The sequence below is a fragment of the Pan troglodytes genome, chromosome 19 (assembly GCF_028858775.2).
Source record: "Pan troglodytes isolate AG18354 chromosome 19, NHGRI_mPanTro3-v2.0_pri, whole genome shotgun sequence".
Lineage (NCBI taxonomy): Eukaryota > Metazoa > Chordata > Mammalia > Primates > Hominidae > Pan > Pan troglodytes.
In genome coordinates, this window is record NC_072417.2 from 56,917,664 (window position 1) to 56,942,099 (window position 24,436).

The 24,436-nt window shown below is 40.7% G+C and overlaps 1 long non-coding RNA gene across 9 annotated transcripts in view; it reads left to right on the forward strand.

Moving 5' to 3' along the window:
• The window catches only part of LOC107969247 (uncharacterized), a 310,186-nt gene extending 286,059 nt beyond the window's left edge, over window positions 1–24,127 (forward strand). For 4 of the 9 annotated variants that reach the window (XR_010153259.1, XR_010153261.1, XR_010153266.1 and 1 more), the window contains one exon: window positions 1,894–2,409. This is a non-coding gene — a long non-coding RNA (uncharacterized LOC107969247). Of the gene's footprint in view, window positions 1–1,893; window positions 2,613–15,854; window positions 15,919–22,472 lie in introns of those variants that run through there. The other 5 variants (XR_010153264.1, XR_008540459.2, XR_010153260.1 and 2 more) reach the window with 5 other exon arrangements.
• Window positions 24,128–24,436: the final 309 nt, after the last annotated feature.

Here is a 24,436-nt window from a genome sequence, read left to right on the forward strand (position 1 = left end):
AACTCAAACTCCATGATTGCAGGATGATGTGCAATCTTCTCCATGTCTCCTATGGCTCCTCATCAATCAGTGTCTAACCCCAAACACACATTTCCTGTCCTTCCATATCTAATCTATATCAGTGAAGGAGAAATATGATGACCAAAACAAAAATGTATTCTTGGAGAAAAAGAATTGGAAACACACAATAGTTACTGAGCAGTGGCTACTGTGTGATCCTAATTCTGTTCTTCCTTCCAACTGGATCTATAGCAATGAGCCATGCCATGAAGTAGCCACAGCAAAGACCCTCCTACCTGGCAGGCCGGTCGATGGCTTGGTGGTCCCATCCTGCAGCCTCAGCTTCTGCTCCTTGCTTATTGTCCTTGGTGGTCATATCTGGGGTGGGCTTTGGAAAGGTTGATCTTTCTGGGGGCTGTGCACTTTATTCGCTCTCTTCCTGCTGGTGCAGTTTTGAGGGCCTGGGAGTTGCTTAGGGGTTGAATGATTACTGGCTTTTGAGGGTAAGCTTGTGATTTATTTGGATAGAATTCCCTTAATAATTTAGTAGATTTCCTGTTTATTTGCTTCCCATCAGTTGCATGTGTAAGTAACTACTGCCAAAGATCTTGTTTCCATATAGTTTCCAAACCGAACTCTGTGCTCTATGCAACCCTCCTCTCAATAGTGACCTTGAAGTTGTCTAAAACAACAGGCTTTAGGGATAATCCTGGGTAATCTTACCATTCCTACCAGGCTAGAACATGTCATCTGCTAAGGATCCCGTAATGAAAGATTTTTGAGCAGAGATTTGGGACCAAAGTTTTACATCTTGCTAATTCCAGGACTTCAAGTCATTACTTAAAACTGCTTCAGTTTGGAGTTTAGGAGAAATTGGTTTTTGTTTGTTTGTTTGTTTTTAGCCCTGTAAGGGTTACTAAACTCTCAGTCTACTAAAATTGAAGACTACAAGCAGAAAATGTTCCTCCTGGAAAAGCTTATTCCCTTCCAAGGGCTTGCAGCCCATCCCATTGTAAACTGGCGGTCATCTCTCTCTTCTGGGTGTTGTTAAGACTGGTAACGGCAGCCAACACACCCACATTCTGACTGTTTCTGACCATTTTCCCTAATTCCTTCTCTACTTATTGAGTGCACTATTTCCTTTCTTTTCTTTTCATTTTCTTTGAATCCCTCAACAGTGTCCATGTCTTATATCTGTCCCCTTCCTTTCCACAGTCTTCCTCTCAGCTCTTAATCTGGGTGTCTGGTTACCAGTTCAGAAGCCGAATAACGAGATAGGTGGGTGATGCTTCAGCAATTCATCCTGGCATTCTGGCAGGATGAATTCCTCTCTGCAGTTCTTCTCTCTATCTGGCCAACTGCTGTAGTGGCCACTGCCTGCTGCAATAAGGAATCTTGCTTTGGAGAGAATCCTCTATCCTGCCTCCATTGCCTTTGCTGGTGCCTGGCTTCTGGCCCAAGTGTTCTGGCAAGGCCAGTTGTGAATTCCACATGTCTTCTTCTCAGGCACTGGCACTCCTTATGCCTAGAGGCAGGGGTGGGGAGGAGGATAATGACTGTTTTGTGGAAACCCCCAACTCAGAACCGCACAGATGCCCTGCAGTTCCACCTCTGCATGGTAGCCAAAGAGAGTCCTCTAAATGAAGCAATCTCTTTGAGCCTCTCAGCATCCCCCCACTTCCAGCATCACTCAACCCAGAAACAATAGAATCTACAAGGGGACTCCCTACATGTTTCTTATGAGGTCAGAATTGCCATCCTGGAAAGGTGAGTTACAGTGCTGCCCAGGTGATTCTTGTGTGTTACTCTATGTTATATCTATTGTATAATCTCACATTTAAATAGCACCATTCCTTTTATTGCAATGCTTATGAAAACTTTCCTTGTTTTTAGGTTTCCTTCGTCAGTCCAGGCAGGACTGTGCGTTTGGAAAAGGGACGGATGCTGGTCCTGGAAGGGGCGTCGTTATCTAGAAGCTCCCAACCTAAGTGGGTGACTCATAGGGAGGGCAAGGAGAGAAGGACACAGCAAGCAACTTACATGTAAAACAAGACGTGTGGGTTATTATGGAAGAAATTCACAACCAAACTTGGGGTTAGCCCGTATTGTTTTCCAAGAACTCTATGTGGACAGTGACAAAAAACAGACCTGAGAACTAGCAGATCGGGCAAAGCTTTTTCACATAACAACAAAGAAAAAGCAATTCCTCAGGAAAAAATGGTCAATGGGTCATTGTGTGTAGACAAAACTACAAGTTCTGCTCCAGACTCTGGGGAAACCATGCTGCCATCTTCAAGCTGTGGCCATTCTGTAATACAGACTACGCTAAATCACATGTTGTCATCAAGGCAGAATATTTTGTTCTTTTATGGGTCAGCCTGGGATACAAAATTAGAGAAATTTGCAATGAAAAATCCCTTGTGTCTCATTGAACTTTTTCCTTAATTCAAACCTTTCCTTTCACAGTTTTGATTAGTGCCTTTGCCCATGTGGACAATATTTTATGATCAGGTTTTAAGAGTAATCTATCCATGGCTGCTTGGCTGCCTGGAACTTAAAACAACGACAACAACAATGTCCAGATAAACCCAATAAAATAGGCTTTTAAATGTGTGTGTGTGTGTGTGTGTGTGTGTGTCTGTGTGTGTGTTGTGCTGATCTTTAGCCTTGAAACTTCACTCTTTCCCCTCTTCTGAAGCAAGAAGGTGTTTGCAGGGTGGCTGAACTTGCCAAACGCTGACGCAGGGTAGATCCAGGCTGGCAGCTGTCTACAATTCCTTGATGGGCCTCTTCTACAAAGAAGATTGATGTGAGTCAGCAAAGCCCTCATTAAGTGAGTCATACCATTAATAAAAGGCGCAGATTGCAAAGCGGTGTTTATTTCAGTGTTGATAGAAACCAGGACACAGTGGCCTTGAATCAAAAATAACCTTGGGCCAGACACATTGAACTTGGATCAGATCTGAAATCCCAGGCATTCATCCCTCCCTGAAGGCAAACATATGTCCAAATGATACCACTGCCTTCCCTGTTGTACAAATGACTTGCTCCTCATCACCAGCATTTACCTTGTGCTTGACAGTTTGCAAAGCCTGTCCACTTACAAACTCTCTTGTTCTGACATGAGTGAGCCTTAAGCAGTGATTAAGTGCTCTTGCTCAGGTGTCGAGCAGTCCTGGGTCAGAATCTCAGCTCTACCATTTTGAAGCTGTGTGAACTTGGTTAGCTCATTTAACCCCTCCAAGGTTCAGATGACACTAAATAAACTCTAAGTACTCTTACTACACTAAGTAACCCTGTCTAATTTCCTCATGTGGGCCCAGTGTCCTTAGACTCTCCAACTTATGGGTGAGGATAATAATAATATCTCCACCATACAGCATGAAGATTAAACAAGGTAATAAAATTAATGAAATAATTGCAATGTGTGGCACATCATAAGAGCTCAAGAAATGTAATAACCCTGAGATTTGGGTAGCATAGGCGTTATGCTGATTAATAGATGAGGAAACAGGAGCTGAAAAAGTTTACTCATTCAAGGTCATAGGGTTGGGACTGGATGCCACCACAAGTTGAAACAAGTTCTCCTGACTTCAAAGTCAGTGTTCTTTCAAAGCCACCCATGGCACAGGTATTTGAACAACAGGCATATTTTCTCTTGCCCTATTCACTTTCCAGGAAATGAAATTGTATCATACTTTCCTCCTGGCTCTCATTGGTTTACCGTTTTGTCTGTATTCACTTTGATTTCTATATCAGCTGCTGCAATGCTAGTGAAAAAGACAAGGTCCTTACCCTCAAGATGCTTGCTGCCTAGCAATTTGTTACCATCAAGCCATGAGGCTGTTGTAAGTTGTTGTGATGGCTGATATGCCAGACATAGGATTAATACCTCTTCAGCCTTGGTTGCGGAGTGAGGGTGATCATTGGTCTGGCATTTAGTAGGTGGCCCAAGAAATATTTATAAACTGACTGCCAGCCTTTCCTTGAGCAGGGAACATGGAAACTGAGGGATAAATAGGAGTTAGCTAAATGAGAAGCAACCAGGTCAGGCAGGAGGGCTCCAGGGGAGAGGGCATGACATGTGCAGGGAGCCGCAATTGAAGTAGGTGCAGGGGCCAGGAAGAGGAGGGTGAGCTGCGCTGGGGAGAGGCTAGGGAGGCCTGTGGTGAAAGGCTGTGTAAGCCATGTTAAGGATTTTGGACCTTATTCTAAAGGCATCAGCTGCTTCGAAGAAGAACATTTTGACTTGGGTGATTTGATACCACTCTGATGACATCACCATGTTTAACACAGGAGAATCTGATGCAGGAGTAAAAGCGTAACCATTAATATGTGAAAGCACTCTTTCATTACCAAACAATGTACTCTAGATTATACATGGTATATATGATTCTTAAGTCATGCCCAGGCAGGGAATAAATCTGTTTTACATATGACTTGGTAAGTTAAAAGTTTCAGTTAAAAGCTCAATAATTATAAAAATATTAGAAGAAAATGTAGGAGACTATTTCTTCAATCCTGGGATAAATAGATAGAAAAATAGGCAAACATAAAAAATGTGTCTACATAAAGTCAAAACTTCCCTGAGATTCCACAAAAGAACTCTAAGCTAAAACATAAACAGCGTGCTAAAAATTTTTGTAACACACATGACAAAGGATTACTACTCTAATGCATGAATGGTTTGTAAAAATCAAAAGGAGCAAGAAGACCAGCTGAGTAGATTAACAGATAGCTGGTAAAAGAAGGAAGACATGGGGTTCTTGAGGGCAGTGAATTGCATTTGGTTCAGTGATGTATTCCTATTGCTCGGGAAAGACCTGGTGCACGTATTCACCAGTCATTCATATTGAATGAAAAAATATAAGAGGATCTTTAGCTTTAGTGGCACTTTCTTTTGTTTGCTTGTTTTGAGAGAAGTTTGTTGCCTAGGCTGGAGTGCAGTGCCATGAACTTGGCTCACTGCAACCTCCACCTCCCAGACTCAAGCGATCCTTCCACCTTAGCCTCCTGAGCTGAGTAGTACTTTTATTTTTCAATTTTATTTTTAAAATTTCCACAGCATATACACTGCAGAGTAGTACTTGTAAAAGAATATTTTAATAAACCCAGAAGATGTATTTTTAGTCATTAATTACTCAAGATTAAAGATATTGGTAATATCCAATCAGATTTAGAGAGGGTAGAGGAATTTTCAACTGTCGTGCGCATTTTTCAATTTTAAATTAGACATCATCAATCCCCTACAAAAGAGGGACTGACTAAATACATTAGAACACATCAGGTATAGAATGAAATAGTATGCAACCCTTCACACTCTTTGTATAGATCTGTATCAATTTAGCTTGAAAAGTTACATATGACATATTTGAAACTGAATTAAAATTGATAGACTATAAAAAGAATAATTTAATTGTTTCACCATTAAGTATGACATTTGCTATAGGTTCCTACGATTATCATTTAGTTAGTAAAATTTCCCTCTGTTTCTAATTTATCAAACCTTTTTTTAATTTTAATGTTTAAATCCAACATTGCTGATGAGAGCATTGGTGTTAATTCAGTCTTTTTCCCTCATAGGTATCCTTTTCTCTACCTCAAATTTTATTATTCTAATAAAAATTTGCCACAATGTATCTCAATGGTGGCCCTTTTTCATTCATTCCTTCTCAAATATTTGATGAGCTCTTAATTCTTCGATATTTTTTCCCATCACTGCTTCTCACATTTGCTTTCCTCCTTTCTTGGATCTATCCATCATTTATCAAGATTTATAGTTATCTTTTTCTTTCTTTGTGCTAAACATCAGGTCAAGTTTTAGGCTCTATCTAGTAACTCAAGAATTTATTCTTCTTTGTCTGTATCCATGATACCATTTAGTCCACATTTCTGAGATTTTAATTTTAGTGATAGCATTTATAATTCACAAGCTGTCTCATTGATTCTCTCTTCCTTTTTAAAAAGGTCTGTAATATCCACTCTATGTCTGTGAAGATTGCAATTAAAAATTTAAAGTATTGTTCTCATTGCTCTATTAAATCTGTTCCCTGGAGTATTGTGTCAGTCAGCTATTGTTGCAATAATACTGCATAACAAACAATCCTGAAAAGTAGTGACTGACAATGATAAGCATTTATTTTTCTTGCTCACACATCTGCAGACTAAGGTGGCTCTACTCTAGGCGACATTTAGCTGGGCTGGGCTTCTGCATTTGGGTTGGATTCAGGTTTGCCCCACTTCACACTCTCCTTGGACAAGCAACTACCTGGGTGCATGTTCTCCTCCTGGTGAATGATAGGAACACAAGAGACCAAGTCAACTGGTGCAAGCATGTTTGGAGCCTTGGGTCACTGCCGCAACCACTAAAGGTGACTTTTGTTGGTATGTTCAGTCTTGAATTTGATTTTCCTAAACTAGTGTTTCTGTTACTGCTGTATCTGTTAAGCACTGCCTGTTTGTAGGGGAGGGTAGAACTTGGTGCTGGATTCGGTCTATGCCAGCCAGTCTCTAATGATTGTGTGGGAGGCGCTGTCCATGCCCTCCTGTGCCTCTGTACCACACACTGTTCTGGTGCATGCTCTCTTTTTAATGTACCTTCCCCTGAGTCTCAGCCTAAGGGCTTTCTTTGGCCATGGTAACTTTGTCAGTCTGTGCTTGGAGCAGGACCAGAAGACACAAGTGGGTGCCCAGCAAGTTAATATCCCTAGCAGCCGCCCTCAACCAATCATGGGCTGGAAATGGCATATGAATACATCAATTTACTTTTAACTGAGTGGGACAACTTGGAGGTCTGTATTATATAGCCTCACAGACATCCCCAGCAGGATTAAGCCCGTTGCTTATGATGGTGACCTGCTCTTTAACACACTTTCTGTTGAATACCTTCCTTCCTCCTCTTACTTCCCCACTCTCCTACAGGTGATCTTGAGGTTACTTCCAAAATAAATAACTTACATGCCAATTCTTCTCTCAGCGTTTGCTTTTGAGAAATCGAGCTCAAGAAAAAAATGCTTATTTTGACAATAAAAGGTAATTTAAGAATTACAATTCCTTCTTTGTACTTTCAGAATTCTCTGAATGCTGTACAATGGGTGGGCAATACAGAAAAAAACAAACCATTACTACCAACAGGACAATCTCCTGTCATATCACATTGCCATGAATGTCTCCTGTTTTTTCTTAGAAGTAGAAAAAATGCAAAAATCAGATAAATTAATATACTGCTTTCCCAAAAATACCAAGCAACTTATTTTGGTATTTATGACCCAAATTATAATTTGGAAAATAAGTTGAACTAAATAGAAAAACATGAGCAAGAATTTCAAATGTGATAGATTTCCTACAGTTTCATCTCAAAAGGAGAAGCTGGAGAAAAAAAAACCCTCTCTTGTTTATTTAAAGTTCACCAGCTTAATGGGGAACATCATGTTTATCTCAAAAGAACTATTGGGTATGAAGCTGTAACATCAGTGGAGATGTCAGACACCATGTCTATCTGCCTCCCTCCTCTCCATTCAGGGCCTGTTAATCCATCCAGGACCATGGAGGAGCTGTTAATCCATCAATACAACAAATTCAACTTCATTCTCTGACAGCCACTGGGCCAGGTTGGAAAAAGAGTACAGTAAAAGACACACAAATCTCGGATCTCAAGACACTGGTGCTCCACCAGTGATATGGTTTGGCTGTGTCTCCACTCAAATCTTGTCTTGAATTGTAGTTCCTACAATCCCCATGTGTTGTGGGAGGGACCAGGTGGAGATAATTGAATCATGGGGGCAGTTTCCCCCATCTTGTTCTTGTGATAGTGAGTTAGTTCTCCTGAGACCTGATGATTTCTTTTTTTTTTTTAGATGGAGTCTCACTCTGTCTCCCAGGCTGGAGTGCAGTGGTGTGATCTTGGCACACTGCAAGCTCCACCTCCTGGGTTCAAACCATTCTCCTGCCTCAGCCTCCCGAGAAGCTGGGACTACAGGCACCCACCACCGCACCTGGCTAATTTTTTGTATTTTTTAGTAGAGACGGGTTTCACCATGTTAGCCAGGATGGTCTCGATCTCCTGACCTCGTGATCCACCGAGATCTGATGGTTTTATAAGGGGCTTCCCTTTCACTGGGCACTCATTCTTCTCCTTCCTGCTGTTATGTGAAGAAGGATTTGTTTGACTTCCCCTCCCTGCATGATTTTAAGTTTCTTGAGGCCTCCCCAGCCCTGCAGAACTGTAAGTCAATTAAAGTTCTTTCCTTTATAAATTACCCAGTCTTGTGTGTGTGTTTATTAGCAGCATGTTGAGAATGGACTAATACAGTAAATTGGTACCAGAAGTGGGGTGCTGCTCTAAGGATACCCAAAAATGTGGGAGTGACTTTGGAACTCGGTAACGGGCAGAGGTTGAAACAGTTTGGAGGGCTCAGAAGAAGACAGGAAAATGTGGTAAAGTTTGGAACTTCCTAGAGACTCGGAGGGCTCAGAAGGCAGGAAAATGTGGGAAAGTTTGGAACTTCCTAGAGACTTGTTGACTGACTTTGACCAAAATGCTGATAGTGAAATGGACAATGAAGTTCAGGTTCAGGTGGTCTCAGATGGAGATGAGGAACTTGTTGGGAACTGGAGTAAAGCTTACTCTTGCTATGCAAAGAGACTGGTGGCATTTTGGCCCTGCCCTAGAGATCTATGGAACTTTAAATTTGAGAGAGATGATTTAGGGCATCTGGTGGAAGTAAGCAGCAAAGCATACAAGAGGAAACAGGGCATAAAAGTTTGGAAAATTTGAAGCCTGACAATGTGATAGAACAGAAAACCCCATTTTCTGGGCAGGAATACAAGCTGACTGGAGAAATTTGCATAAGTAACAAGGAGCCAAATGTTAACACCAAGACAGTGGGAGAAATGTCCCTAGGGCATGTTAAAGACCTTCCTGGCAGCCCCTCCCCTCACAAGCCCTGAGGCATAGGAGAAGAAAACAGTTTCCTGGGCCAGGCCCAGGGTTCTCCTGCTGTGTTAAGCCTAGGGACTTTGTGTCCTATGTCCCAGCTTCTCCAGCCATGGCTAAAAGGGGCCAAGGTACAGCTCAGACCATGGCTTCAGAGGGTGCAATCCCCAAGACTTGTGGCTTCCACATAGTGTTGAGCCTGCAGGTGCACAGAAGTCAATAATTGAGGTTATGGAACCTTCATTTAGATTTAAGAGGATGTATGGAAACACCTGGATGTCCAGGCAGAAGTTGGCTGCAGGGGCAGAGCCCTCAAGAAGAAACTCCACTAGGGCAGTGTGGAAGGGAAATGTGGGGTTGGAGCCCCAGTGCAGAGTCCCCACTGGGGCACTGACTAGTGGAGCTGTGAGAAGCAGGCCACAGTCCTCTAGACCCCAGAATGGTAGATCCACCTGCAGCTTGCACCCATGTGCCTGGAAAAGGTGCAGAAACTCAACACCTGCTCATGAAAGCAGCCTAGAGGGGGGCTGTACCCTGCAAAGCCACAGGGATGGAGCTACCCAAGACCATAGGAACCCACCCGTTGCATCAGCATGACCTGGATGTGAGGCAAGGAGTCAAAGGAGATCATTTTAGAACTTTAAGATTTAATGACTGCCCTATTGTATTTCAGACTTGCATGGGTCCTGTAGCTCCTTTGTTTTGTCAGTTTCTCCCATTTGGAATGGGTTTATTTACCCAATACCTGTACCTCCATTGTATTTATGAAGAAACTAACTTGCTTTTGATTTTACAGTCTCATAGACAGAAGGGACTTGCCTTGTCTCAGATGAGACTTTGGACTTGGACTTTTGAGTTAATGCTGGAGTGAGTTAAGACTTCTGTTGGAAGGGTATGTTATGTTTTGAATTGTGAAGACATAAGATTTGGGAGGAGCCAGGGATGGAATGATATGGTTTGGCTATGTCCCTACCCAAATCTCATCTTGAATTGTAGTTCCCATAATCCCCAAGTGTCATGAGAGGGACCAGGTGGAGATAATTGAATCATGAGGGTGATTTCTCCCATCCTGTTCTTGTGATAGTGAGTTAGTTCTCATGAGATCTGATGGTTTTGTAAGAGGCTTCCCCCTTCACTGGACACTCATTCTCCTCCTTCCTGCCATCATGTGAAGGACATGTTTGCTTCCCCTTCCATCATGATTGCGATTTTCCTGAGGCCTCCCCAGCTCTGCAGAACTGTGAGAAAATTAAACCTCTTGCCTGTACAAATTACCCAGTCTTGGGTATGTCTTTATTAGCAGTGTGAGAAAGGACTAATACAGAGAGAGAGAAAACAAATAAATACATGGTCAAGGGTATTTCAGATTCTGATACATTCTTTGAGGGAAATAAATAGAAAAGTGTGATACAGATGGTTACTTTGGAGTGAATTGGGATTTCTCTATAACAGTGGAGAGGGAAATTCTGTAGGGAAAATTTTGTTTGAGCTAAGGCTTGGAAGATGAGAAGATGACAACTTAGCAGAATCAAAGAAGTCTCCCAGGCCAAGGAAGGAGTAAGGATATAGACCTGGCCCTGGCTGGAGCTTGCTGTTTGAGAGGAATATGAAGCAGACAGGGAGCCTGGAGAACAGTAAGCAACATCATTTTGTGAAATGAAAACAAACAAACCCCGAACTCCACATTCATAAACGCTCAAGTTTACACTGAGACACACATACTAAACTATTATACAAACTATGCAAAGGAATAAAAAAAAGGGATTTCTCATATACTGTTTGTGAGAGTATAAATTGGCACAAGCTTTCTGTGTAAGACTATTTGACAATGTCTATTTAAATTTAAAATATTCTTTTACCTTTTGCTTCAAATACTTTCATATAATTTGAAATTTAATTTAATTTTATTTACATTTAAAATTTTAAAAAATAGATTGTTGGGTGCAAGTGCAGTTTTCTTACATGGTTATATTGCACACTGGAGAAGTTTGGGCTTTCAGTGTAACTATCATCCACATAGTGTACATTGTACCCATTAGGTAATTTCTCATCTCTCACCAACACCTCCCGCTATCCACTATCCCACCTTTCTGAGTCTCCAGTGTCTATTATACTGCTCTATGTGTCCATGTGTTCACATTATTTAGCTCCTACTTATAAGTGAGAACATGCCGTATTTGATTTTCTATTTCTGAGTTATTTCACTTAATGGTTTAAAGTTTTATAATTATGTATTCCTTCTGCACTAACAAACTAATGAAAAATTTAAACCTGCTGTCTTCACATATATTATATCATGACACATATACCCGCACATGCATAGATAAAGTGGTGGGGGAAGAGTCACAGCAGTAGAGTCTAAAACCCAATGAACAAACAGGTATTTCAAGGGAGACTTAAGCAACAAACCCAAGTCCTTACAGCAGCCATGAAAATGTTAGATTAAATATGAGACCTGAATCTAGAAGAAACAAGCTTAAGACCAATTTTTTCTTTTAATTAAAAATGTGTTGCTTGAACTATGTCCAACCCTGGTTTTTCTGGCATTCATAAGTCCTACTTTTGGTTCCAGACCTTTTCACCATTTATCACACTTTACACCCACCCTGCTAGGAAGAAACACAAGGTGGGTCTGTGTAAGTTAAGTGTGTGAGTGTGTGCCTGTGCTGTTGTTGAATCATTTCCCCCAGGTGATCCAGGAAGAAGCATATCACAGACGCCAGTTTATTACAATCAATTTTCCAATAACTCCTAACTGGGCCAGATTCAATTTAATAACAAAGGATGAAAGTGTCTAAGTCCATTAAACTACCAGATTCCTGAATTTACTTAAATCACATATTAATTTCCTTTCCTGATCTCACTGCTAAGCTGTCAAAGCTCTATCCATGTGTCACTGAGTCAACTATTTGGGGGTCAATTATGTTGAATTGCTTTGCCATTAATTGGATCACAGCCCAGCAGATTTCATGCAGTCTTCAGTTTGAAATGCTCCATGGTCTAATCACCACCTTGTCCTCTCTCTGAAAGCAACACAAAGGAATATGTTGTCTGATTGTCCTCCTGAATGTCAACCTTAAAATACAGGCAAATATACTAACATCCCAGTTAAAACAATGTTTAGTATAACTGCTTGTGAGCTGATAACTTATCCAGGTCCCAAGAGCAACTATTTTACTCAAATCATAAAGACATAGTCTTTTTTCTTCTTCTTCTTAACCTAACACCATAAATGTAATGCTTTATTACTTTTCGAGTTCCCCTCCCAATTCCCATTCTTTATAACTCTTACTCTTCCAGAATGGAATTTTCTACCACCTACCCCCAACCACTTTCTTTACAAAGCTAAGTCCTGTTCATCTTTAGCACCTTCGCAAGTGCCCACACTCTCCTGCTCCAGTTTCCTGCTTTTAATGTTCTCCAAAGCCCACTTTCCTCCTAGCCTCCTGGATTGAATCCAAGAGTCCTTTCAGCAGCACGATTCATGGTATTCATTTTCATTGAGAAAGGAGTGTGGCAGTGTAGTATCTTGAAGGAACAATGAAAGGTTCTTCTTAGCTGTGACATTTTTGCAGCTCTTAAAAACACCTGGATGTATTCTGTGATATTCTTGATGCTAAGAATTTCTCCATCCAAATATGGACCTAACCCACAGCTGGAAATAACATGCTCTTCAAATCCCCCTGCCAAAGACTTAAATATCTTCCCAGCATTTTAAATCATTTAAAGGCACTTAACCACTCGAAATGGTATGAGTTCTCCTTCCACTCACATGGAAAGCATTGCACAATTGACAAAGAGCATTAAAGGGGCTTCAAAACCAAAGTTAGAAAAAAAGTCATGAAAATCAAATACTCTAGAGATTTATGAATACAAATCTTTACCTAAACCATAGTAAAAGACTCATCAGGAATGGGTGGACAGTCCTCCCCCACTCTCACTCCGAAAATGGTAAGAATTCACTTGTTCTGATTGGATGTACAAAGAATAAAAAAAGGCTTCTATAAAACATAAAAACCACAGGGGAAAAAAAACCTGTTTTTCTTTTTCTTTTTCCTTAAACAGGGGAAGAAAATCAACTGATAGAAATATTTCAATAGAACAAACACTGGGGAATAGGTGAACTTTCTCCAGGCCAAAAAACCTTCATCTCTTACCTGGACAACTGTAATAGCTGCCCAACAGGCTTCCACTCTGACCACCAAAATTCATTCTCCAAAAAGCCTCCAAAACATATCACTTCCCTGTCAAAATCTTCCAGTGACTTTCAACTCTTCTTTGAGTCAAACCCAACCCTTTTATCAGGGCCCGCAAGATCCTGCATGACGTGATTCCATGCTTGTTTCTGCCACGTCACCCTGAAACATTCCTGTTCTCTGTGAAACCACTACATTGATATTCTATTCTTAGAACACACTGAGCTTGTTCCAGCTCAGGCCTTTTGCACTTGCTATTCCTCTGTCTGGAGCACACTTTTCTGAGTTTTTTTAAAAGAGGTTCTCGTAGTTTATTAATAAATCTAACTCCCATTAGCCTGCCTAACGCAGACTACTCTTTACCCTTAGCCAGTTTCTGCTATTTAATGAGTTTTATTCTTTCACAACACCTCAAATATATAACTAGGTTATCCTGTTTACTACTTTTTTTTTTTTACTATTTAGTCTCTTATTAGAATAGAGATGCCAGGTAGTAGGGACTTCTATTTGTTCAACATTATATCCTCGGTACCAATGACCCTTGAGCAACACGGATTGGAACTACATGAGCCTGCTTATTGCAAATTTCCTTCCACCTTTGCAACCAGTGGGACGGCAAGACCAAGCCCTCTTTTTCTCCTCCTCCTCCGCCTACTCAAAGTGAAGTCAGCAAGGATAAAGACCTCTGTGATGATCCACGCCTCCTTAATGAATAGTAAATATATTTTCTCTTTTAATTTTCTTAATAACATTTTCTTTTCTCTAACTTACTTTAACAATACAGCGTATAATACACATAACACACAAAACATGTGTGGATTGGTAAGGCTTTTAGTCAATAGCAGGCTATTAGTAGTTAAGTTTTGGAGGAGTCAAAAGTTACATGGGGGTTTTTGATAGTGTGGGGGTCAGTACCCCTAATGCCCATGTTGTTCAAGGGTCTACTGTAATTAGAACTTGGTCTGGTACTTATAGCCTTCAATAAATATTTTTGGAATGAATGAATGAGTAAATGATGAATTTAAAGATCCTGTTCTAAAATATAGAGATTACTAGTCAACACAATTCATTAGTGAACCAAGCACAATAAATTCATAATTGTGCCTCATGAATGAGCATTTCTATGATGACACACGAAGTAATGCCATGTATTAGGAGAGTCAAGAAGCACATTGCTTTGATAGATACTCCTTCTTTTCTGGGTTCTATATCTTTGAACTACTCTGAAACAGTGTTTTCCAAACGTTCCTGATGAAGAGTCACCTAGGGTGCTGGTAAAAATGCAGCCTCCAAAACCTGGCTCTTGGAGATACTGAAATCATGAGTCCAGGAGGAATCCTGAGAATTTGAAACTATAACATGCATTTCCTGGAGATTTTTGTTAATGAAGCTTGAGAAACTGCTCTAGAGCGGAGGTTGGCAAACTGCTACACATTAAAATCCCAGGGCCCAAGTTGTACCCTCATATTAATTAAATCAGAATGTCTAGGGGTCAGACTCAGGCATTTGTCTTTTCTAAAACTCTTCATTATTCCAAAGTGTGTCCAAGTTGTGATAACTACTTCTCTAAAACAGTGTTTCTCAAACTTTAATTTGCAAATGAATCACCTGGGGATCTTGTTTGAGTGTAGATTCTCATTTAGTGGGTCTTGGTGGGAGCCCAAGACTCTGTTTCTTTGGCACGCTTCCAGCAATGTTGATGCTGGGGGTGCTCTCATTAAGTAACAAAGTCTAGTGGATACATAAACTGTCCAATACCTAGTGTCATTGGCCATGCATATGGTATAGGAACTGTTAGGATCCTATGCTGGAATCTGTGGGGCTGTGGCTCAGAACATGATATCTCAAACTACGGCAACTTGACCCACTGAGTACTTTGAACAAGAGGACTGGAAGGTCTCAGAAGCAAGGTTTCTCTAATATTCTTCTGCCCTCCCCTCTCTTGTCCCTCATTCTCCTCTGGAGCAAGTCATAGAATCCAGAATTCCTCTTCCCAAGGCACGTTATATAAACTAGAACACTTCACTGAGCGCGGTGGCTCATGCCTGTAATCCCAGCACTTTGGGAGGCCAAGGCCAGTGGATCATGAGGTCAGGAGTTTGAGACCAGCCTGACCAATGTGGTGAAACCCTGTCTCTAATAAAAATGCAAAAAATTAGCAGGGCGTAGTGGCCCATGCCTATAATCCCAGCTACTCAGGAGGTTGAGGCAGGAGAATTGCTTGAATCCGGGAGGCGGAGGTTGCAGTGAGCTGAGATTGCACCACAGCACTCCAGCCTGGGCGACAGAGTGACACTCTGTCTCAAAAAAAAAAAAAAGAAAAGAAAAAGAAAAAGAAAAGAAACTAGAACTATTCTCCCCAAAGCAAGTCGTAAAACCCAGAAATGTCACTCTTCCTTTCTCTCATCTCCCTTGAAGACCTAATTCCAGAGGGGTCCTGTCCTATATCTTGGGGAAGGGACACAACATTGAGAGACCAAGAAGAATCTGAACAGATGAACCTTGCTGGGTCTGTCCTGTCCTCAGTCTATTACCACGAGATCACACCCTTTTGTCCAATCAGATTTCTATATGGCTGTGCATTCTTCATTGAACCTAAGCATAAAAATAGATAGTTTTCTCTAGGTCTTTGGGTCTTCAGTTCAAAAAGCTCTGTGTCAAGTAAGACTTTGATAAAATAAGATTGTTATGCATTTCTCTTGTTACCTTGTTTCTTATTATAGGAGTGTCGACCATGACGCCTGTGATGGGTGAAGGAAGGCTTCACACTTTTCTGCCCCTACAGTGGTAAGGCTTGTGTGTACTTAAGGCATTTGTGTTGCTGCACCAACCATATTGTCCAACTAATCATATTTTGTTATGGACAAGTTTTCTTCCTGGAGTCTGGGGCTGAGTAATACAGTCCATTTATTGTTGGTAAACACACCTGATGGTCCACTTCATGTGAGGTGCTGTGCTTACTCTCCTATGGATGGGACAATCACCATAAATGTTGAAATAAATATCCTCAGCCGGGTGTGGTGGCTCACGCTTGTAATCCCAGCACTTTGGGAGGCTGAGGTGGGTGGATCACGAGGTCAGGAGATCAAGACCATCCTGGCTAACATGGTGAAACCCCGCCTCTACTAAAACTACAAAAAATTAGGCAGGTGTGGTGATGGGCGCCTGTAGTCGCAGCTACTCGGGAGGCTGAGGCAGGAGAATGGCGTCAACCCAGGAGGTGGAGCTTGCAGTGAGTCGAGATCATGACACTGCACTCCAGCCTGGGGGACAGAGCGAGACTCCGTCTCAAAAAAAAAAAAAAAAAAAAAAAAAAAAAGAAAGAAATATCCTCACACGAAACAGTCATATTTATGTGCTGTCATTTTACAATGGTCTTCCGTCCTGAAAACACACCAAAGTATTAAAAACTCTGCAAACCTTTGAAACCCATAGCTTGAGTTGGATGACAGTCTTTTAAGTGTCTTCATGGATGGAGCCTAATTGCTTACAACCTTGAACAAATTGTCGCATCTTTTTTGTAAATCTGAATCTTGATTCTGGAAACACATACATATTGGTAACATCAATGGTCAGTTTCTGAGTCTTTTCATTATCTGTCATGCCAAGGCCTTATTATAAGCAGAAGCTGTGAGTGTGGAAAAAGAAGTTTCCCTTGACTGGCTTTGGTCAAAGGCCATGTCCTTATATTCAATTAGGCCTGTGGCAGTTCCATCACTGAGTAATAATAGATCTGATTATCTTCTTAATGACTAACATAATCAAATCCTTTATTGATAAAACCACTGCTTTGTGCTTGACCATAATGAAAGTTGAGGAAAAAAATTGATTTTGTTGCTGAAGACTAATCAGTGTCCTTAAATTGTGAAGTCTTTTGGGAAGGGGGAGGTGCCGTGATTCCAGTTGCTCATGAGCATCAGTGATTTGAACCGTCCTGGCATTGAGTCTTGAATTATAGTATAAAGTCATTCAACATGGGAAGCATCCTTATGGCTTGAGTATTCTTGCAACAGATGATTATTTAAAAAAAAATTCAATACAAAGAACCAAGTAAATTGAAGTAAAATATCATAAGTTCTATTTATGGAAAGAGAATCTGCCATATTCTAGAGCAGTAGCATGTTTAAGAGGGGGTATTATCACATTGTGGAAATAAAACCAGTCTTCCCACTTGCTAACTGTGCAGAATTAATCAAGCTCCTCAGAAATTTAGGATTCAATTCCCCTATGTCTAAAATTGAACCTCAAAGTCCTTTTCATTCTCAAAATTCTATGAATCTATGAGTGTTTCAGCTGGTATGCTCCTACAATGGCTCAATTTAGAAATGGGAGGTTTGTAGCTTTTAGTTAGCAGCCCTTGTTTTCTGATAGTCTCTGATGGCCAGCAAACTAATTAAAGATTAACACGACTTTATTCGAAACCTCTCAGACTGAGAGTTGTAGATTTGCTATGGAATAAACTGAGGATATCTGTACTCTAAACTAGGCTCTGTGGGTACTTTTCACTGGGCACAAACTCACTTAACAAAATAAGAGGACATACAGCCACATATATGTTTATTCAGCCCCTTGCAACCAAGTCCCTTTTCAGCACCTCCGTAACTCTGTTGTGAAAACAGCAAGGTAATTGCCAAGTTCAATCAGCTTCCATGATGTAATAAATGGAAAGACCTGTGAATTGCTCCATTGCTACACATTAAGGCCTGGAATGATGTCATTCTTTAAAAATAAATAAGCATAACCTAATGTCTTTTTATTAATAGTCGACTAATTGCTGCATCAGAAGAAGGAAAGCTTTGTAGAAGGGAGTGAGAAACTGCCCCTGACATCATACCAACAGTACAAGCGGGACTTTATTCTCTGTGTGTACACACATACACACATGGGTAAAATGGCTTCTTAAATAATGAATCCCTAGATAATGCTGCAAGAGACATGAAAGGGGTGTTAGCAATCTGATTGGCTCACAGCTGGAAAAAATTAGAGAACTGAAAAATGACAGAATGATACAATGTACTACATGGTAATAGCCTTGGCTTGGCAGGGAAAGGAGGGAAGGAGCTCTGTTTTGAGCCACCCCTCCTGCTGTCCCTGGGCATCCTCTGTTTCAGACCCCACACCTGCACAGCTGCTTACCTGTGTTCTCATTTATTTGTTCAAGTACACTTCAACCACTGCAAAGACCTAGTAAGGTGCAACTTAGTTGAGTGAAAATAGAATCAATGAAATGGCTTTACTATTTGGGGGTCAATTATGTTGAATTGCTTTGCTGTTAATTGGATCACAGCCCATCAGATTTCATGCAGTCTTCAGTTTGAAATGTTCCATGGTCTAGTCACCACCTTGTCCTCTCTCTGAAAGCAAAACAAAGGAATATGTTGTCTGATTGTCCTCCTGAATATCAACCTTAAAATACAGGCAAATACACTAACATCCCAGTTAGAACAATGTTTAGTATAACTGTTTGTGAGCTGATAACTTATCCAGGTCCCAAGAGCAACTATTTTACTCAATTCATAGAGACATAGTCTTTTTTCTTCTTCTTCTTAACATAACACCATAAATGTAATGGCTTTGTTACAATTATAAATTGTAATGGGAGCAATATATTAAAAATAAAAATCAGACAAGACTGAACCATTCCTCAATAAGGAAAGTAGAGAAGTCGAGGCACTGTAGAAGAACCAGATTATCCAGGTATTAGGAATCCTTAAATATTTATGGCTTTAGAGACTGAAGTTTTTCTTATCAATGGGTTTGAATGCAGCAATGTTTTTCCCCAGGAGATTGAATCTGTCCCTTTCTCATCTACTCGGGATGTGTTTTTGCAATGATTTTTGTAGCAATGGATAAAAGAAAGGTCCTTTCACAACTTCTGGAACATGTTATCATATTTCCTATGGACAGACATCATAAAATACTGACTCAAATTGAAATGCGTGATTCATTGTTAGTGGGAACACAATCCCACGTGCATTACCATATATTATGTGGATAGCAATATGCCTCTTATTTTCAGCGTAGAATTTCTTAGCTATGTAGTCAACATATGTATCAGTTGCACGAGGCATTTCGACCTGAGTCATTATTATAAGGGAAAGAGGTTCAGAAGCTATTATCAAGGGAAAGCAGTCCTGGTATCTGGTATCTGGCTTGTGATCAGTGTTCTAACAACTCTGCATAAGCCATTCAAATATTACTCCTTTGATACTGAGTCACGACTGGAGTTATGAGTGAGTCAGAAGAAATAACTTATCAAGAATATGAAAGCATTCTCTTGGCTTCTCTTGCCTGAAGATTGTAAATGCGAATGATTGCCTACCTCTCCCACCAAGTTGCAGAGCTGAAATGACTTAATTGAGATTCTAGCCACTAACAGTGCTTCGGTACATAGAGTGACCACTCTAGCGTGGTAGCTCATCTGTGTTACTCAAGCAGAGCATTATTCATCATTAGACACATAACAGGAGCTTCAGTGATGACAGAGGAAGAAGGATAACAGTGAAAAGGAGAAGAGGGAGAAAACCTAGTGTGCGGATGCCAATATAAACTACCTTGCAAGGAAGCACAGCCATGTGTTGGGAAGAGCACTGGACTTGAGAATAATAACAATAATGATTAACAACAACAATTATAATAATTGGGAGTCAGGAACGTGAGTTCTGTTGTACTTACCTAAGACTCTGTTTCTCAAAGGGTAGTCCCTTTGTTAAAAAGGCAAATGCTCAGGCTCCATGGCTATCTGGATCAGAGACTCCGGGGCAAGGTCCCAGCAATCTGTGTTTTAATAAGCCCTCCAGGTAATTCTGATGCACTGTAAGGTTTGAGAACCAACCTAAGAAATTTGTTGAAGCTAGGCCAGTTGCAACGTTTACTTTTTGAAAGCAATTCCCCCACACTCACATGATCCTCACTCTGCTCTCCACTCTGCCCTCACTACATTCTCTTTCATCGGAGATATTGACTAGGAAAGACATCTGAGAGTAAGAAAGAGTTTGTGCTGTTCAATAGCTGTGGGACTTCAGGCAAGTGCAGCCACTTTTGGGGCCTCAGTTTCCATATCTGCAAAATGAGGGGTTGGCCTAGAAGATCACCAAGGTTTCTATAGATTTAATATTATACCGTTCTAAGAGTTGTTAAGTGTTATTCTCAACCTTAAGTGTCCACCATCACTCTCATTATGCATGTTACCAAGGCATCCAGAGGATAAGAGAGGCTGATAATACTCCTCAAGATAACAACACAATAAACAATCAAAGCCTTGTAGATAATAAGACCCTTGGCAAAAAATGCCTGACTATCTAAGACAGGAACAGTGATGTATAGCAAATACATTTAAACTCAGCAGTCTGCATTCTTGGGACATAGACTAAAGATTGCGTGTTAATGTTAGAAAAAGCAACACATTCCCCAGAAGGGTTATTCTGAATGATTAAATGGTAAATCCAGGTGAATAGGCATTCACGCAGATAAAACAATGAGGTTTCATAATGGATTTATTAATAATAACATACAATAATAAATGTGAGACAGAAGCCACTGGTAAACATTTTGGAAACCAGATGGTTCATGCATTAGATAGAAGAGACAGTTTAGGCTCATTTTATTATTTTATTTTATTAAAACAATTTTAGCTATTTTAAATGGAAAATTTAAAACTGACAAAAAGTAGGTACAATAGAATAATGAACCCCTGAACTTGTTGGAACCAAAGTTTTAGGCGAAGACTATAATGGGGAAATAGGAAAACAGTGAAGATCAGAGAAGTGGGAGGCGACAGGTTAGACCCAGGGAAGCAGAAGAATATCAGCAGTGAAATTCTCTCTTCAAAGAGCACATGAAGAAGACGTCTGAGGCTGGGCTGTGGATGGCTCATAGTGAGATGGGCCAACCACTGATAATAGCAATGACATAGGAGAGGAGATGACAGTCTTTTAAACACTTTACACTTATTCTCCCAACACCACTGTATGTGATAAGTACTGGTAGTAACCCTGTTTTGGAGGCATGTTAACAGAGTCCCAGAAGGCTAGCAAGTGGCAGAGAGGGGACTTGAACCCCTGCAGGTGGCTTCTAGAGCCTGCATGCTTATCCACTAAACTGCTTCTTTACCTTAGAGATATATCAGACCAATCTCCTTGTTATACAGACCAAGGGGAAGAGAGAGAAAGTGACTTCCTACTGGCAGATAGAGTCTCTCAACGTGTATTGGGCAACCCCCAAATACAAAATACTGATGCCACTAGGCACAGTGGCTCATGCCTGTAATCACAGCAGTTTGGGAGGCTGAGGCAGGCAGATCACTTGAGGTCAGGAGTTCGAGACCAGCCTGGCCAACATGGTGAAACCCCGTCTCTACAAAAACACAAATATAATTAGCTGGCTGTGGTGGTTATGCCACCTAGCTACTTGTAATAATATAAAATAAAATAAAATAAAATAAAATAAACAAAATAAAACAAAATAAAAAACTAGTAGTAATCCTAGCTACTTGGGAGGCTGAGGCAGGAGAATTGTTTGATCCTGGGAGGCAGAGATTGCAGTGAACCGAGATTGCACTACTGCACTCCAGCCTAGGTGACCAAGCTAGATTCCATTTCCAGAAAAATAAAAAATAAAAAAAGTACCGATGCCTCACCCAAAGCAAATGAGTTAAAATCTTAGAGGGATAGGGCAGCAGCCTTCTTTGAACCTCCTCGGGTGATTCTAATGTGCAGCTGAGGTAGAGAAACTACTAAGCATGGAAATAGCTTTAGGTGTCATCTGTTCTGAAATTCCAACTCTGTCACTCTACACTTCCTCACTTGTTATATAAGGAAATATCTTTTTTATTGAGGTGATTATAATACAAACAGTTTTTCAAAGGCCTTTGGCACAACTGCAAGTACTCAACAAATTAGAGTTGTTTTTTCTCCTATTAGTTGCTGACATATTCAAAGTTAAAAGAATGGATTTTATTTTGCTTTGTTTTCCCATAATCTTAGTATATGACATCCAGCTTCAGCAACACATTGCAGTAATAACTCACATATCAAAGGAGCCGCCTGTTGTAATCAAGGCTTGGGATCAATGAAAGTCAACCAGGCTAACAAGTAGAGTATCACTGCCCCCAGATGTCTGACACTTGTGCTCAGTAAAACGCAAATACCTCCATTCTGATCATCCAGAGAAGTTTTAAGTGCTTCCCCCCTCCCCCTCCAGTTTATCTGTGTGAATTGCCTTTCTTGAAGAGGCTAGTTAACCATGGCAAGGCTCAAGATAACTTGTTCTCTGCCTTCAACTATTTGAAGGGCTTTTGATGATCATGAAACTGAAACATTATTTATTCTCTCTGCCTACAGAGGACTCGGCAATGAAGCATGGACCCCTGCTGAAAGGAAAAATTTCAATTGCACATGAAGAAAATATGCTGAAATAGACTACAGAATATTTAGATCTTGGTCACTGAGTGAAAATATGCTGGAATAGACTACAGAATATTTAGACCTAGCACTCTCCTACCGTAAAATACAACCCGGTTCTGGTTGGATTGGCCTTCACCTGCTTAACCTATTTTCCTTGGTCTTTTCACACTCTGTGATTTAATATTTATTTCAATTCCCTGATTCAAACCAACCATGTGTCCAGAGTGACTTTGTAAACCCAGTCCGGGCTGAACCGAGGCTGAAACTCCAATTCCCTCTGGGCCTTTAAGGCTTACAGATCTCAGGAGTGAACATTTTCTTACCAAGTCACTGCTCTCAAAACAAACCCTGGAATGGAAGCTTCATTATCTTGTGGCCATCAGTCCACCTTTCTTCCCCTTCTGCCCTGTTGAGTTTATGTGTGTTTTATCTCCCTCCCGAGAGGGACTATACTTTGTTGGTGTTAAAGTGATCACGCTGGAGAGTTTATATATTCTCTCATTTTCAAAAAAATCTATCTTTGATTCCTAAATGCCTACATTCACAGCACTTTACAGCTGAAAGTGGTTGAGGTTGGGGCATTCACTGGAACATCTTGAGAGAGTGAAACTGAAGCTTCAGAAAGGCGAAGCGACTTACCCAAGACCAAGTGGCTATTCCGTTTTGAGAGTAGTAACTTTTCCCAGTAATGGGGCTACAGGAATGTGCCACCATGCCCTGCTAATTTTTATTTTTATTTTTTTTTGGTAGAGATGAGGCTTCATCATCTTGCCCAGGCTGGTCTCAAACTCTCGGGCTCAAGTGATCCACCCATCTAGGTCTCCCAAAATGAAAAACTTTTTATATAGTGAAAAATTAGTCCGGGCACAATGGCTCACACCTGCAATTCCAGCACTTTGAGAAGCAGAGGTGGGTGCATCAGTTGAGGCCAGGAGTTCAAGACCAGCCTGGCCAACATGGTGAAACCCATATCTACTAAAAATACAAAAATTAGTCAGTCATGGTGGCGCACCCCTGTCATCCCAGCTACTCAGAAGGCTGAGGCAGGAGAATCGCTTGAACCTGGGAGGCAGAGGTTGCAGTGAGCTGAGATTGTGCCACTGCACTCCAGCCTGGGCAACAGAGTGAGACTGTGAAAAGAAAGAAAGAAAGAAAGAAAGAAAGAAAGAAAGAAAGAAAGAAAGAAAGAAAGAAAGAAAGAGAAGAAAGAAAGAGAGAGAAGGAGAGAGGGAGGAAGGAAGGGAAGTTAAACATATATAATAAAAGTAGATAGCATAGTGTATCAACCCCCATAATCCTGAAACTCAAGAACCATCACTGATGATTGGTCAGATGTGAGAGGTGCCCTCCATATACCTGGAGGAAACGAGCATCTTTCTCTCTGAACACACAGGGACACGGAAAAAATCTGAACAAACAGGCCCTACTAAGTCCCCTCAGTTTATTACCATTGGATCCTACTGTCACGGAGAATCTTATTTCTTCACAACTCTCCGTTCTTCATCAAGCCTAGCTCAGGTTTGTCTGGTCTTTGCTCCCTTATGAAGGCCCCTATGTCACATAAAATGTACATTAAATACATTTGTATGCTTTCTCTTGTTAATCTGTCTTTTGTTCAAGTGGCTTTAGCCACAAACCTAGGAATAGCAGAAAGATGTTTTTCTTCCCCTACATATTGTCTATACCCCAAATTACCTCTCTCCTATATTAATTTTAAGCAAATTCTAGACATTACATTACTTTATGCATAACTACTATAAAAAAAGTTCTTAAAAAAACCCAACCACATAACCACCGTAATACTATCACACTTAAGAGTTTCAAAATAGTTCTTTGATACCATCAAATAGACAACTTTCAGATTTTCTATTGCCATCCAGTTATTACTTTTTTAAACAATG